Source organism: Tachypleus tridentatus, chromosome 8 (assembly GCF_004210375.1).
Source record: "Tachypleus tridentatus isolate NWPU-2018 chromosome 8, ASM421037v1, whole genome shotgun sequence".
NCBI classification, from domain to species: Eukaryota; Metazoa; Arthropoda; class Merostomata; order Xiphosura; family Limulidae; genus Tachypleus; species Tachypleus tridentatus.
In genome coordinates this window covers 150515370-150532962 of record NC_134832.1, presented here as the reverse complement: position 1 = coordinate 150532962, position 17593 = coordinate 150515370, and the positions used below count along the sequence as shown (strand labels likewise).

General features: G+C 36.8%; 1 pseudogene across 1 annotated transcript in view; it reads left to right on the top strand.

The window, feature by feature from the left end:
• LOC143224322 (neuropeptide F receptor pseudogene) overlaps nucleotides 1-17182 on the top strand; it is a 162529-nt pseudogene extending 145347 nt beyond the window's left edge. The window contains exon 2 of the transcript XR_013013333.1: nucleotides 14728-17182. The product of XR_013013333.1 is annotated as a neuropeptide F receptor pseudogene (transcript). The remainder of the gene's footprint in view (nucleotides 1-14727) is intronic.
• The last annotated feature ends 411 nt before the right edge of the window (nucleotides 17183-17593 follow it).

Sequence of the window (17593 nt, the reverse complement as noted above, 5' to 3'; positions counted from 1 at the left end):
TCTGAAAGCCAACAAGGCTAAAACCAAATTTTTGATACTTGGTATGAGTACAGCACAGAATACCCACTGTGTAGTCTTGTACTTAATATCAAGCAAACAAAATATATCTGTGAAGTTTAACCCGTTTCATTGGTTAAATCTTTCTACCACAAAGTTTGTAATAATTCTTTTTTTGTGTGTCTGAAAAAAAACATTTTGTTGTTGTTGTTAAAAACAAATGTTATGATATGTTTCTGAGGTTTTCATTGGAATATTCACTGGTTTTCAGGAACGCACTATTTTTATATGAATAATATTGTTTTGATATTCCTATGATATACACAACCTTGTGTTTGTTACGACGTGAATATTTCCTGTCACATAACTTTAAAGATACTCATAATAAAACCCCTTGGTATTTTTTCTACAATGTCTTTCAAAGCATATGTTCATTAGAGGTAGTTCGTTCATAACAATGTATGTGAATATATTAGAGTGTGTGTAGCTTTGTTATTACAAAATAAATTTAAGCAACGTAATGCTACAATAAGTAATCGCAGCATATACAGAAGATGTTGGTTTTAATATATTACAGATGTCCACAACGTATCATTTAAACACGTTCCAATAAGTTTTTGAAACCTCTAGTTTGGTGTAACGGGCTAATCCACCTCTAACAAATATTTAAAAGCTCTTGGAGACAGCATTTCGAACTGCTATCGCAGAGTTTCATCCGTTCCTCGGTTGTAGGAAACAGCATTGCACGGCCATCATTGCGAATAACTGCAAACATCCGCTTTGGAATACTCGATATAAGCATTTGCAGAAGGCTGGCTGGAATGTTATTCCAAGTGGTGAAGATGGCTTCACGAAAATCATGCACCGTTTGGAATTGACGTTCATTTATACAGACTTCTCTTGCAATCCACCCCAAAACATTTTCAATGGGGTTCAATTCGGGCGAACACGCACGCTGGGTGGTCCAAAAGAATTACGTTTAAACTTTTGACCAGCTACTATTTAGGCTAATTTCATAGTGTTCACATTTTTCCTATTAAATGCTAAAAACGTTTATTTTTATTTTCCATTTTTTATTTTCATCTTTCGAAGCTCTACTCAAATAAGTGGTTGAGTCTAACAACGCAAAATGCATATTTTTTTTTTATGCTCATTAGGCTTAAGATTTTGGCCACCAGTGTATATCTTAACTTGGCCGAACGTTGTAGAATATTACTGTGCTTGCGGCAGAAAACTTTGTCAAAACTGAGATTACCCAGTTAGTAATAGCTAGAAGTCTCAGCTTTCTTCTCTATTAATTTTTAACATTAAGTAATTCGAGTCATTTATTAGAAAGGTCGGAATTCATACGTTTATGATTTGTTTTTAGTTATTATAAAAGTCAAGAGTCACAGTTTGAAAGGCGGAACTTTAAAATATTAATAGGCTTAACATTTGAATTAAAATACACGCAAACTGCCGGTATGATTTTTTTTTTCACTTTGCGCTAAATTCTTCAAATTCGGATACAAGTTCAGAAATGTATAAAAAAAGATAATTCATGATGTATCATATCTCTCCCAATAGTCGCTGCCTTTATTAACACCCAAATTCGTTATCATATCTCTCCCAATGGTCGCTGCCTTCATTAACACCCAAATTCGTTATCATATCTTTCTCAATGGTCGCTGCCTTCATTAACACCCAAATTCGTTATCATATCTCTCCCAATAGTCGCTGCCTTCATTAACACCCAAATTCGTTATCATATCTCTCCCAATAGTCGCTGCCTTCATTAACACCCAAATTCGTTATCATATCTCTCCCGATAGTCGCTGCCTTCATTAACACCCAAATTCGTTATCATATCTCTCCCAATAGTCGCTGCCTTCATTAACACCCAAATTCGTTATCATATCTCTTCCAATAGTCGCTGCCTTCATTAACACCCAAATTCGTTATCATATCTCTCCCAATGGTCGCTGCCTTCATTAACACCCAAATTCGTTATCATATCTCTCCCGATAGTCGCTGCCTTCATTAACACCCAAATTCGTTATAATAAATCTCCAGATAGTCGATGCCTTCATTATCACCCAAATTCGTTATCATATCTCTCCCGATAGTCGCTGCCTTCATTAACACCCAAATTCGTTATCATATCTCTCCCAATAGTCGCTGCCTTCATTAACACCCAAATTCGTTATCATATCACTCCCGATAGTCGCTGCCTTCATTAACACCCAAATTCGTGAAATTCTCTCTGAAACAACATTGACTTTAGAAGATTTGTTATCAGTACTAAAACTACAAATTATGAGGTAAAATCTTGAATTATTGTGAGTACATAATGGTTTAAATAATCATATACAGGTAATATCGGTTTCTAGTGAACCAGATCGTGTCATGCTCTAGTCTATATCGATTCTTTTCAGTCGCTGTTTCATCTTTCAAGCTCTTTGAATATGGCTATTGTGAAGATTGGCGAAAAACTTACTATATCTAATAAGCAGTTCCTACATTATGAACGTACGTATATCAATTTGATTATATTCTCCGATCTTCGAATCTTTTACGTATCTAGTGACGCTTATGACATCATTACTATATCTTTACACACGCCCCCTAGTGGCACAGCGGAATATCTGCGGACTCACAACACCGAAAACTTGATTTCGATACCCGTGGTAGGCAGAGCACAGATAGCCCATTATGTAGTTTTGTGCTTTGTTCAAAACAGCAACAGCTTTACATACATAGCGTAAATCATTTTTATGTTCGTGGACACGCCATCTATTAATACCTTATAAACATTATAATGTTCCATATCTGAGCAATTCACAAGCTGATATAAATCTTCTAGGCTCTCCAGTGGCACAGCTGTATGTTTGGGGAATTAACAATTTTAAATACTAAGTCTCCAGTCTCGTGGTGAGTTAGAGAACTCTTTGTTAGTTTCGTGTTTAAACCACTAACAGAATAAAATAAATACGTCTAACTCAATCAAGTGAAATCACAGAATTTTGTGCTTGTCAAACGACAAACGGAAATGACGTCTCATCTGTTTAACCCTAAGAAGCTGTGTCATCATATTACACGTTCTTCCAACATTGTTAGGTTTCATTCATGAGCAAAAACCAAAATTTCTAAAGTCTTGAAAAGCTTGCCGAACTATACATATTACTCTCTAACTTAACTTAACTGCATAATACGAACATTACACACAAGTTGGGGCCTGGCATGGCCTAGCGCGTTAAGGCGTGCGCTTCTAATCTGAGGGTCGCGGGTTCGCGCCCGAGTCGCGCCAAACATGCTTGGCCTCCCAGCCGTGGGGGCGTTATAATGTGACGGTCAATCCCACTTTTCGTTGGTAAAAGAGTAGCCCAAGAGTTTGCGGTGGGGGGTGATGACTAGCTGCCTTCCCTCTAGTCTTACACTGCTAAATTAGGGACGGCTAGCACAGATAGCCCTCGAATAGCTTTGTGCGAAATTACAAAAAACAAACACACAAGTTGTTTTCGGTTACATTTCCTTATTCTCTTCTCAACATGTTTCTTTCGAGACAACCTTTGAATTTCATATCGAATGCATTTCTTAGAGAAACAGAGAAGAAATTAACACAATGCTTCTAGAATTAGGGTCTTCATTTAATCAAACAACTAAGTCGTTTAGATACTGTTCTATATACTTTATTTTAAATCTCAGTCGTTTATAGATAGACGAGTTTCATGGTAATAATTGGTTGTTGTTGTTTTTTTTAGCGTACCGCTTTACATAATCCTGGTAGAAAAATGTGTTCGACACATAATTAAAACGAAAACGAGATGCAACCTAATACTTGAAAAGGTTTTAATTATAAAAAGTGCTTCGTATTTTAAGTTTCTAACCCTAGGTTAAGTTAAGTAAGTTTCTAACCCTAAGTTCCTCTGTTAAAAATATGACGTTTCGGACTTTTTAACAAACATTATTTTGAATTTTCTTTCTTAACTTTCCTTTACCTGAAATCTTTCCCATCCTCTTTAAATGTTATTTCATTTCTTTTATTAACAACTTTCCCTATACTTTTGGTAAGCTAATTTTCCTTTCTGTTGAAAACCTATCCTAAACACCAGTTATTTTCTTACTGTGTAACTTTGCGATTAATTTGACATTCTTTCTATACTATTAAACATTAGTTATATTTTTCTTCCTGTTCATCTTTCCTATTCTTCTAAATTCTAGTTGTTTCCTTTCCTTTGACAGCCTTTCCTTTTCTACTCAGTGCTAGTTTTTTTCTTTCAAGTGACAACCTTTCCACATAGCTGACATATTAATTTTCATTCTGCCAACAAACGTTTGCCACATTGATGGTTGTCAATGTCTCTGGATAACATTTCGCACACTACTCTCAAGCCACTGTTTTCCTGTGTCTACAGATTTTTCTGAATCAATAGAATGTTTGATTTGGAAACTCACATTTCCCGTATTGCTAGCATAATAGCTTTCCAAACATTATCGTTTCTTCATTATTCTTTGATATTAATTGTGTTGGATAATTGTGTTGTTTTTGGTTTTCTTTAATTTTATGCTACAAAGTGAAATTAACATGATATATCTCTATACCGTCGAAGCGCTACTTGTGTTTTACCATTGTTTCATATGACCCGGGTTGAGTATCTTGTATCTTATTACCGTCGAAGCGCTACTTGTGTTTTACCATTGTTTCATACGACTCGGGTTGAGTATCTTGTATCTTATTACCGTCGAAGCGCTACTTGTGTTTTACCATTGTTTCATATGACCCGGGTTGAGTATCTTGTATCTTATTACCGTCGAAGCGCTACTTGTGTTTTACCATTGTACTTGTGTTTTACCATTGTTTCATATGACCCGGGTTGAGTATCTTGTATCTTATTACCGTCGAAGCGCTACTTGTGTTTTACCATTGTTTCATACGACTCGGGTTGAGTATCTTGTATCTTATTACCGTCGAAGCGCTACTTGTGTTTTACCATTGTTTCATACGACTCGGGTTGAGTATCTTGTATCTTATTACCGTCGAAGCGCTACTTGTGTTTTACCATTGTTTCATATGACCCGGGTTGAGTATCTTGTATCTTATTACCGTCGAAGCGCTACTGCTCTTTCACCTTTATTTAGCCTGGCTCATTGTTTTGACTCTATACACACACACACACACACACACACGCTTTTTTCTTGCTTTTTGAGTTTCGCGCAAAGCCACTCGAAAATTATCTGCGCTAGCCGTCCCTAATTTAACAGCGTAAGACTAGAGGGAAGGCAGCTAGTCATCAACACCCACCGCCAACTCTTGGGCTACTCTTTTACCAACGAATACCGTGTTTCTCCGAAAATAAGACAGGGCTTATATTAATTTTCACTCCAAAATATGACACTAGGGCTTATTTTCGGGGGATGTCTTATTTTGATATATTAAAAAAAATGAAGTTACAAAGTAAAACTATTAAACTAACCATTTAAAATAAACTATTATTAAACTATTAAACTAATTGATTAATACTTAAACAAACTAATTAACTAACTATTAAACTAATTAATAAATTAATTTTTTTTATTTCTTTCCTCTTCCTGCCACTCTTAACTAGGGCTTATTTTAAGAGTAGGGCTTATATTAAAACTATTCCCAAAAATCATACTAGGTCTTATTTTATGGGTAGGTCTTATTATCGGAGAAACACGGTAGTGGGATTGACCGTGACATTACAACGCCTCCATGGCTGAAAGGGCGAGCATGCTTGGTGCGACGGGGATTCAAACCCGCGACCAACCGCATTTGTATAAATAATGTTTCTGTTATCTCTCTCTCCTTCAAGGTTTCAGTAATTACATTTATTTCGGCTGTCCCTCATTCATTGTTGGATAATTTTCTCCGTTCATTGGCTGTTCTACTATTTAAGTTTGGCCCGGTATGGCCAGGTGGGTTAAGGCGGTCGCCTCGTAATCTGAGGATAGTGGGTTTGATTGAATCCCCGTCGCTCCAAACATGCTCCCCTTTTCAGCCGTCGGGGTCTTTATAAGTGACGGTCAATCCCACTATTCGTTGGTAAAAGAGTATCCCAAGAGTTAGCGGTGGGTGGTGGTGATTAGCTGCCTTCCCTCTTACACTGCTAAATTAGGGACAGCTAACGCAGATAGCCATCGTGTAGTTTTGCGCGAAATTCAAAACAAAACAAACAAACAAACTATTTAAGTGAAGAATCCAGCGCGTACCTGATTTAGATATATAGTCTACACCGTAAACGCTGCTTTAGTGGTGTTGGAAATTGTGTGTAACAAATACACGTTAACAAAATAAATACATTTCAAGTCAATAAGCCTAAAATTAATCATTTTGCTGTCTAATTTAATCCGCATCTGAGGTATAGAAACTCAAGTAATGAAGAGGAATCCAGCTTGTTATTACATGTCTCGCCCAACTGTCTATTAACAACAGTTAGACGTCATCAGGTTTGGCTTGTTATTAATAACACAGGCCTGCAATGGTTTTATTGTCTTAAACGTTTTACATGTTCCATGTTAATCCCTGTATGCTGAATCCGAAAATGATATCCATTTTTCTCTCTCAGATTTTTCATAAACCTTCATATGTGCTTTCACGTAAGTAAGTCATTTTCATTGAAAGTGGTTCACATTTTGTTATGTTTAAAACAACCACTAGCTGTAGATACCTCGCGACACGAGAATCTTATCGGTCCTTGTAGAACCAACACTGCATGACGTCATTTCTGGATGGTATTTGTTTGCACGTGCACTATGATGATACTTTTTTCTTTTCAATATTATTTATCCATCGCTATGACAACAAGAGATTGTTTAAATTTCCCACACATACTCTATAATATTTATGGTAAATTTCTTTTGGGAGTTGTACGTAATACACAGAAAACTCGTTGAATAGCTTTGTGCCGGCCCGGCATGGCCAGGTTGTTAAAGCGTTCGACTCGTAAGCTGAGGGTCGCGGGCTCGAATCCCCGTCGCATCAAACATGCTCGCCCTTCCAGCCGTGGGAAAGTTATAATGTTACAGTCAATCCCACTGTTTGTTGGTAAAAGAATTGTCCAAGAGTTGGCAGTGGGTGTTGATGACTAGCTGCCTTTCCTCTTACACTGCTAAATTAGGGACGGCTAGCACAGATAGCCCTCGTGTAGCTTTGTGCGGCATTCAGAAACAAACAAACAAACAATTTAAAATGAGTACGGATAGCATATGCTTTATTTTACAGTTTTTGACTCATTTGAAAACCAGTAAGTCATTATATAGAGATAACTAGGACACCAATGTAATGTAAAGGTGAAAAAAGCTGTACACAACCATTTTTAAAGTTTTTTTTGTATATACCTCTGTTGTTTTACAGACTTTATAGTTTTATATCATGAAAGTTATTTCTAAAACATATTGCAAAATTCCTCACCTTGTTTCTTTTCCAAGTTTTATATATATTATCTTAAAAGGAAATTTATAAACACGTGTCCTTACTGAGCTATTTGATGAACAAACTGAAACCTGTTGTTTTTTAATATCATTCTATTACTAAAGTAAAATTATTATTCTTAATATGACTGTACGTTTAAAGTATTTTTACTAAGGCAATGCTATTTTTTTTATGACTGCACTCCTAACGTAATGTTATTGTTTTCAATATGACTGTTTTGTTTTTGAATTTTCGCACAAAGCTTTTGTTTTTGAATTTCGCGCAAAGCTACTCGAGGGCTATCTGTGCTAGCCGTCCCTAATTTAGCAGTGTAGGACTAGAGGGAAGACAGCTAGTCATCACCACCCACCGCCAACTCTTGGGCTACTCTTTTACCAACGAATAGTAGGATTGACCGTCGCATTATAACGCCCCCACGGCTAAAAGGACGAGCATGTTTGGGATTCGAACCCACGACCCTCAGATTACAAGTCGCACGCCTTAACACGCTTGGCCATGCCGGGCCCAATATGGATGTACCGCTAAGGCAATGTTATTGTTTTGTTTTGTTTTCAATATGACTGTACCGCTAACGTAATGTTATTGTTTTTAATAGGACTGTACCGCTAACGTTAATTCTCACACACGTTTCCTATCTTATGTAGTACAGTCCTTAGGTTAACATGACTGGTTATAGAATTTTCAGTGTTACCGTTTTCCGTCCAGAATGTAATCAAAGTATTCTAACCTTACACATTGTAATGATAGAAATAAAACCAGTTATCAACCTCTCAAACCGTTGCCTTGAAATACGAACCATTACAGATCCTGTAATGAATCTGTTGCTTCAAATCGTTTCTGAAAGCATTCACTTAATAATACGGGTTTTGCAAATTAACCACAGTGACTCAGCGACTACTAGGAAGACTTCTAATGATAAAAACCGGATTTTAGTACCCGCTCTGAGCACAACACAGATAACACATTGTTTGTCCTTCTGCTTTAGCACTGATGGCCTATTGTGTAGCTTTGTGCTTAACTTCAAACAAACCAAACCAATCTTTGTACTTAACAATAACAAACAAAGAAATTCACAATAATAAATAGTGTGGAGACCTAAATACGATAGAAATAGAGAAGCCTTAGAAGTATTTAAGGCTATAAAACAAAGATTCAGGCCTTTATTACTAAAAACGTATCCATGGAAAGCCAGGAATTACCCTCACGACCATCTAATAATGTCTATTCGCTAAAATTTCGCAATGTCTTTCACTGTCAGTGTTAATGTTAACCGTTGGGTACTAAGTCGTTTGATTGAAACAGTTTTGAGTTCTCGGATTGGTTAACTGTCTTAAACGAATAAAAGTTTACACTTCTTATTTTGCAATATTGTACGAACGTAATTATTTTACAGGTGGCATTTTTCTTTACGGTTCATTACACTATCGGAAACCTTCGAGAAATTACGTTTCTTACGATGCAAGCGAAACCTTTTGGAGTTCTCAATATGTGTGAACGACCCGAATTTTTTTCGAATATTTTTTTGTGATTCATCCCATTTTTCCTAGATTTATGAAAAATACTTTAAAATGTTCCGTAACCTACACGTTACCGAATAACAGTTTGTGTCGTATAACGCTTTCATAACAGAGTGGAATGTATAATGCGTTTTGTGCAGACGCATTGTACAAAACAATCTAGCACTGTAAACCACAGAATAATACAATACAATAGCTGTGAAAGAAAAGAATTCATTACTGTATGTAGAAAAGAGCAGTATTCAGAAAAGAAAAATAAAACAACCTAGTTTTATAAACTACAGAAGAAAAGAGAGTATTTAGAACAAAATAACGAAGAAAAGTGACATGTATAGCAAGAAACTGTAGAAAAAACACAATAATAAATCCTACCAACAAAAGCAACATAACAAGAATGTGCAATATGTTAACGTTAGCGTTATAACTATCTAAAAATCCCTCTTTCACCCGTGTGGGCGATATTATGTCACGGTCAATCCCACTATTCGTTGGTAAAAGAGTATCCCAAGAGTTGGCGGTGGGTGGTGATGAGTAGCTGCCTTCTCTCTAGTCCTACACTGCTAAATTAGGGAAGACTAGCACAGATAATCCTCGCGTAGCTTCGGGCGAGATTCAAAAACAAACAAACAAACCCTTCACGCTACTAAACCACGCTATTATACCCCTGACTTCACATTATTCAACATATGCCAGCTTCCATCCGCACTACTAAACACACAAATGATAGGTAAAGGCAATATAATTTGCTTTGTTGTCAGTTACCAATAACATCCAAGGTTACATTGTGGGTTGGTTTCATAATGATGCATTTTTAATCAGTTGGTAATCTTATCTTGAAGAATCTAATATGAACTTCTAAATATCCTTATAAATCTATTCTTTTTTTTTATCTCACTCTTCCAAATTTACACCCCATTGACTTATAAGACTAAATACTGGGATTAGATTACCCGTGGTAGCACAGATTGTATAGCTCTTCTATTAACAGCACACAGATTTTTTAGTAATCACATTATTTTGTGATAATAAGATAAGTAAAAATAGAAGCTTGAAATACCAAAAGTTATTTCGTGAATTCTTTCACGTGATACCTACTGATGTCATAGTTTCCACTAAAGTGGAAAGATAAAACTCTTCTATATTATATCATATAAGTCCCATCAGTCATTGTGGTTTTGGAGTAGTCGTTGAAAACAGTCGTTCACTATTAGGATTTGGTTTAAGAAACATCGCTTGAGATTTAGAGACGTGAGAAAGCGGCAGGGATTACAACACTCTAAGTCGTTAGTAAACGATCAAAGGGAGCGGCTACCTTTCATCTTAAGCTGTACGGATACAGCAGTGCCTTCTGTATTTATGACACGTTAAATCAAAATAGAATTTTCGCACAAAGCTTTTGTTTTTGAATTTCGCACAAAGCTACACGAGGGCTATCTGTGCTATCCGTCCCTAATTTAGCAGTGTAAGACTAGAGGGAAGGCAGCTAGTCATCACCACCCATTGCCAACTCTTGGGCTACTCTTTTACCAACGAATAGTGGGATTGACCGTTACTTTATAACGCACTCACGGCTGAAAGGGCGAGCATGTTTAGTGTGACGAGGATTCGAATCCGCGATCCTCGGATTACGAGTCGAATGCCTTAACCCATCTGGCCATGCCGAGACTTTGCCAGAATGTTCTACTGGGGTTATGTGCTTTTCCTTGCGATTATTATTACGAACTATTCATGAAACCTTACGCAAGAGTTAATAAATGTGATCTTTAATACATGAGTTCCAATCTGCTTGTTGTAGACTTCCGGTTTGAATAGCTTTAACCTCACGAACATCTCTGTTTTCTTGACGAGTCAATAAGCGTTTCGAAATATCTGAAAGCTGATTTCATATAAGAAAACTAAAATGATACACATGAGACATACGAAGTACATTGTGCTCACACATCTAATTTAATATTACACTCAAACGCCCTCTGGTTTACTAGTAATTATGAGGACTATAAACGCTAAATCATATTTTTTCCATACTCTCAGTAGAACGACACAAGAAGTTAAAATGGACTTAGAAGCAAACAAAAAGTCTGAAATTACGATGCATTAAAAATGATGTATACGTACGTGTGTTTGTTTTTGAATTTCGCGCAAAGCTAAGCGAGAGCTATTTGCGCTAGTTGTCTCTAATATTGCAGCGTAAGACTAGAGTGGAGGCAGTTGTCGTCACCACCCACCGCCAACACTTGGGTTACTCTTTTACCAACAAATAATGGGTTTGACCGTGACATTATAACGCCCCCACGGCTGAAAGGGTGAACATGTATGGTGTGACAAGCATTCAAACCCACCGTACTAGCGTAGGTTTATGTTACATTATTTGTCAACGTTTATTAAAGTCCAAGAAGGTGATTAATTTTGGAATCAACTTGTTAAAGTAATATCTATTAATCAACTTGTTAAAGTAATATCTATTAATCAACTTGTTAAAGTAATATCTATTAATCAACTTGTTAAAGTAATATCTATTAATCAATTTGTTAAAGTAATATCTATTAATCAACTTGTTAAAGTAATATCTATTCTGGTTAATTTGGAAAAAGGAATATTATGATGTAATTCTACGAACATATCGCCCTCTATACAGCTTCATTCTAAACTCGAATGTTTTACAGGAAGACATATTAAATGGGTTGTCAGAAAAGCACTAAGAAATATCTAGTGTCTTTATGGTCTTTGAAGAACGCTTTCCTTTGGGTTAGGATTAACTGGTTCTCAGTAACTACATTTCTACGACGACCTTGATTCGATAACAGGTTTTAAGACGTGGTTAATTAACCAGAATTTAAACCCTTACATCCTTGAGAAACTTAATATATATATCTCCATGGTGAAGCTTGGGGGATAAATTATACTTATATAAAAAAAAAGTTTTATTTGTCGGCCATCTTACTTTCAGTCCTGCTCATTTATTAGCCAATCAGGTGTTGACTAAGATTTATTTACCTCGAAATTTAAATTAATTAAACTGCTGAAGCTTAACTTATACACGTTAGTTAATGTAGGTTTGTCTGAGCACTAAAGAACTACAACAAAATAGATCCAAATGATTAAAGTTAATTTAAACCAAATTTTTTCTGGTATATATTAATGTAAGCCAAAAATATTTTGTTACATGTTCATTCTAGGTAATATACTCTTGTATATCTTTATCTAAGCTAACAATACCATCGTATATCTCAATTTAAGCCATGTATATTCTCGTATATGTTAATTTAAGCCATCTATATTCTCGTATATGTTAATTTAAGCCAGTTAAATTCTGGTGTATATTAATTTAAGCCAACTATATTGTTGTATATCTTAATTTAAGCCAAAATATATACTCTTCAAAAGAAGAAATGCAAAAGGGATATTTTTGTTATTTTAAAGAGAAATATATGTAATAACGTTACAAGCTCAGAGTATGTGATGTTACACGTGTTAAGGCACTGATTGCCAGACCAAAATGACAATAAAAGTTGTGCACTTTGAAAATGGAGGAAAACATCGGATTTTTCGCTTAAACGCATGCGTGTCCAATAATTTGTTTGAGAGATCTGCATGTTCTGCAAGTGCAACATGTGCAAAGTCCCTATAAAATTGACGAGTTCTCTTTTTCCATAGCTCAGTGTTAAGCCACCGACACGCAATATAGTTACACCAAGACTGACTGAAGCACAACGCAACAACGCCATTGGTCGCTTGAAATAAGGCGAATCTCGATCAGATGTTGCCAGAGCTGTGAATGTCCACCCAAGCACCATCACAAGGCTATGGAATCGTCACCAACAACATGGATCAACTCGTGACCGTCCACGATCTGGCAGACCTCGTGTGACCACGCCCGCACAAGATAGCAACATCCGGTTACGTCACCTTTGCGATAGGACCACCACTGCGACGTCTACTGCCTCAACCATACCAGGGCTGTGTAGGATTTCCGATCAGACCGTACGCAACCGTCTACGAAGTGCAGGAATCCGACCTCGACGTCTAGTCAGAGGCGTCATCCTCACCCAGCAACATCGTCAAGCACGGCTGCAGTGGACTCGGGCGCATCGGGTATGGCCTCATCGACGATGAGGGCACGTTTGGTTTAGCGATGAATCACGTTTTATGCTTCGTAGGCAGGATGGAAGGACCCGTGTTTACCATCGCCGAGGTGAACGTTTTGCAGCAAACTGTGTGCAGGATGTTGACAGATTTGGTGGTGGCAGCGTCATGATGTGGGCTGTCATCGCGTACAATGCCAGAACAGACCTTTTGCACATTCGAGGGTATCTTACGGCTCAACGATACGTCGACGAGATTCTTAGGCCCTATGTACAACCCATCATGGTGAGCGTCAACGACGTTTTTCAACATGACATCGCCCATTCTCACACAGCCCGACTCACCACTGTCTTTTTAAGACACCACAACATCAACGTTCTTCACTGGCCCTCCAGATCACCAGATTTAAACCCCATCAAACATCGTTGGGACGAGTTGGACCGACGTCTGCGACGGCGACAACCTCAACCGCAGACGCTACCTCAGCTTGCAGCAGCTTTGCAGGCTGAGTGGACAGCCATTCCACAGGATGTGATTCGTCATCTCATCGCTTCCATGGGCAGGAGATGCCAAGCAGTTATTGATGCTCACGGGGGACATACTCGTTATTGACGTTGAGTGACGTTAAACTTCACCTAGTAAGCGTGGACTTCGCCTTTGCAGACTTTGGATGTTCAGCAGTGAATGTGCAAAGTTTCACACATGTCATACAGAACTACCCGGAATAAACTTGTTAACAATCTGTCTTATATTTTGCCTTTTGCGTTTCTTTTTTTGAAAAGTATATTTTGTTACATGTTCGTTCTAGCTAATATGCTCTTTAATATCTCAATTTAAACCATCTATATTCTCGTATATGTTAATGTAAGCCAATTAAATTCTGGTATATATTAATTTAAGCCAACTATATTCTTGTATGTCTTAATTTAAGCCAACTATATTTTTGTATATCTTAATTTAAGCTAATTATATTGTGGGATAATAAATAAATAATAAATAAACCCTTCAACAATGATACTCAGCTATTGTTTCTACACACGTAATAGGCAGAAAACTCGGTGTGTAGCTTCATGCTTAACTGACAACTAAGCCTAAATCCACTTTTGTATGATGCAGATGTAAAGGTTTTTACATAAGTTACTGGTTGCGGCAAATAAACAGGTGCGATTAATTAATACCTGTATAAAACTGAAAATGAGCTGTTTACTTTAATTAGAGCCATGAGCGTTGTGCCATGATTCAATGTTGGAAGGAAAAGAATCCTGCGTAAAAGTCCTGTGCCCAGTTCCATGTGGTGTAGAGAACTAAGATATATCATTGCTTAGCCTTGCGTCAAGACAATATAACAACTTTATTACAAACAGCGGATAATAATAGAAATTAGAAGTATTTTGTAGAGTATGTAATGGGTCAATCAATCATATGTTTTAACATAAATAGTAAAAAATCATTAAAACACACTCCGCATTTTGTACCTGTTTGTTTTATCGCTGAAACTTTGAACATCATTGAATTAAAAAAAATATATATTTATTTGGCTACTATTCAATAACACTAATTTAAAATATAGGAAACGAAAAACTTTATATATTCTAGTTTTGTTAAGATCTGTTTTAACTTCAGTTCAAAAAGCGTGGTAACATATATGGAATGTTCTGAACCCTTATCACTAACATTATAATTTTCCTCTCCTTTCAGAGATACTGATACAACGTGTGTTCTTCTACTTTTATAAAAAAGAAAACAGAGAATCGTAGGAAACCTTAATTATTTAAATGGAGACAATAAATATTTCTACCACGTTCTATGACACACTTCTGAACGAAAGTATGGACAACATTACTGAACATCTACTGAAGAAGCTACAGTCCTATGTAAATAATAGGGCAATAAACGATTCAGCTCTGATTGTTTTACTTCTTGCCTATGTCTTGTTAATCCTTGCAGGTGCTGGTGGCAACGGTCTGGTATGTATGGCAGTAGCTAGAAAACCCCAGATGAGAACCTCCAGAAATGTTTTCATCATCAACTTGGCGATATCTGACCTTATATTATGCCTGTTTACCATGCCCTTCTCTTTGGTAGAGATTGTTCTAAAGTTCTGGCCTCTTGGAGTCATCACCTGTAAACTAGTAGCCAGCCTCCAAGCCACCAGCATCTTTGTGTCTACTATCAGCATCACGGCTATTGCTTTGGACCGATATAAAGTAATCGTCTATCCTACCCAGGAGAGTTTTCACCCATTCCATGCCGTCTGTACACTAATTTCAATATGGACAGTGGCCTTGTTACTGTCCATTCCTTTGTTTCTGTTTCGCACTGTCGACCACATCCACGTGGGATTACCGTGGCTCGATTACGTGGACTATTGTCTGGAACGCTGGCCCATGGAACACGGCCGTGCTTTCTACTCCGTATTCTCTATGATTTTCCAGTATGTCTTACCAATAGTCATAGTAAGCGTCGCATATGCTAGAATCTGTCGAAAGCTAAAGAACAGAATGTCTACAACTTGTTCAAAGCTGGAAGAGAAGCAAGAACGAGATAAAAAGAGAGTCCAGAGGACCAACATCCTGCTCATCTCCATTGCTCTTATCTTCGGCATCAGCTGGCTCCCCCTGAATATTTTAAACATCATAGTCGACTTTCACTACCCTTTCCAGGATCCCTCTGTTTTCCGGATTGTTTTTGCTTGCTGTCACATGGCTGGCATGAGTTCAGCTTGCTCCAATCCGTTTCTTTACGGCTGGCTTAATGAAAACTTTCGGAAGGAATTCAAAGACATCTTTTCCACTTGTTACGCCTCATTTTCGTACAACAAAAGATCCGCTGCAGGAGAAAGAACTGAGTCCATTGTTCTTTACTCAAGAGCCAATGGAAACAAAGCAGGAAAAACTGACATAAGAAAATACGATACTGTAGTCATAACAACTGATCTCAGATGAATTACTTAGAAAAGGCAAGCCTGAAGGTTCCATGAAAGACCTATCACCGGTCTAATGGACTTATAAGAGCTCTAAAGCACCCTTTCTGGTCTACATCCCAGTTAATAGTTAAGATCACCACCTTTAAATACACCTGTAAGTGTGGGCTAATTACTTGTTATTATATTATAACTTTACTGAATGTTCCGTGTTATTTGAGCAAACTAAACAAATATATAGTCATTACGTAATTGAATTTACTTTAGAAAATTCGTACTGTTGTCCTCAGATTTAGGAAGATCAAATTTGTTGAAAGATGAATACGGATGACAACAAGGTCGATCACTATGTATTCCAGATTACACAGGGACCATAACAAGGTTAATCACTCTGAAGTCCAATTTGCATAGAGACGATAACAAGGATAATTACTTTGTATTCCAGTTTACACAGACACAATGACAAGGTTTTAATCACTGTGCATTTCAGTTTACTTAGAGACGATAATAAGTGTATTCATGGTTATGTAAGGACGACGACAAGGTTAATCTCTGTGTTTTCCAGTTTACATAGGAACGAAAACTAGGTTGATCACTGTGTATTCTAGTTTACATAGGTACGACGACAAGGTTAATCTCTGTGTTTTCCAGTTTACATAGGAACGATAACTAGGTTGATCACTGTGTATTCTAGTTTACATAGGTACGATGACAAGGGAAATCACTGTGTTTTCCAGTTTACGTAGCTTGGATGAGAAGGCTAATCACACTGTATTCTAATTTATGTATGAACTAATTATATGTATAATGAGATGTCTGATGGTATATTGTCGTATTTTGACATATTCGTACATCAGTGTATGATAGTTATATCTATATATATATATACGTGCGTGTATAGGAGGTTCAGTGTATTTAACTAATAGTTTAATCATATATATATATATATATATTCCAAAGCAGCCCAGAAAAAAATATTTCATGACTTAGCATTCATTGGAGTTACTACGAAAGATGGACCTTTACTTAAAAAGTTACATTGCTTCCTCCGCGTTCGTTTATAATCTAGGAATGTTGTTATATGTATATCTCAGTAAAATATTTGAATTTTGTGAGACCTATTTAATAGATAACTTGTAATAAACATCTACTTATTAAAGCAGGTCTGCCACGAGTTTTCACACATTAAACTTCAATAAGATTTTCCTCAACGGTATGTTCCACATTACACCTCCCTATTTGAAAAGAAAGTGATGTTATTTATAGAGTCAATAAATAAAACTGTTCCTCTGCTTTGGGTGTTTGTGAGTCTTTTACATTTACTGAGTAAAGTTCTCATTCAACTCAATCAAATGTAGATCAATTTATATCTTTAATATCTGCCACCAGTAGACAAACTTCCAAGTGATTAATTGATATATAAGTGACAGGTGTCATTAGTAAATCAACTTCCAACCGATTAATTCATATATTTAATACATGTCATTAGCAGACGAACTTATAACTGATTAATTTATATATTTACCAACTGTCATTAACAAACGAACTTCAAACTGATTTCTTGATATACGAGGGCTGTTCAAAAAGTACGCGGACTGTTTGAATTGCGCGGCTCCAGTTGGTTCCAGGGGAATCCGCTTG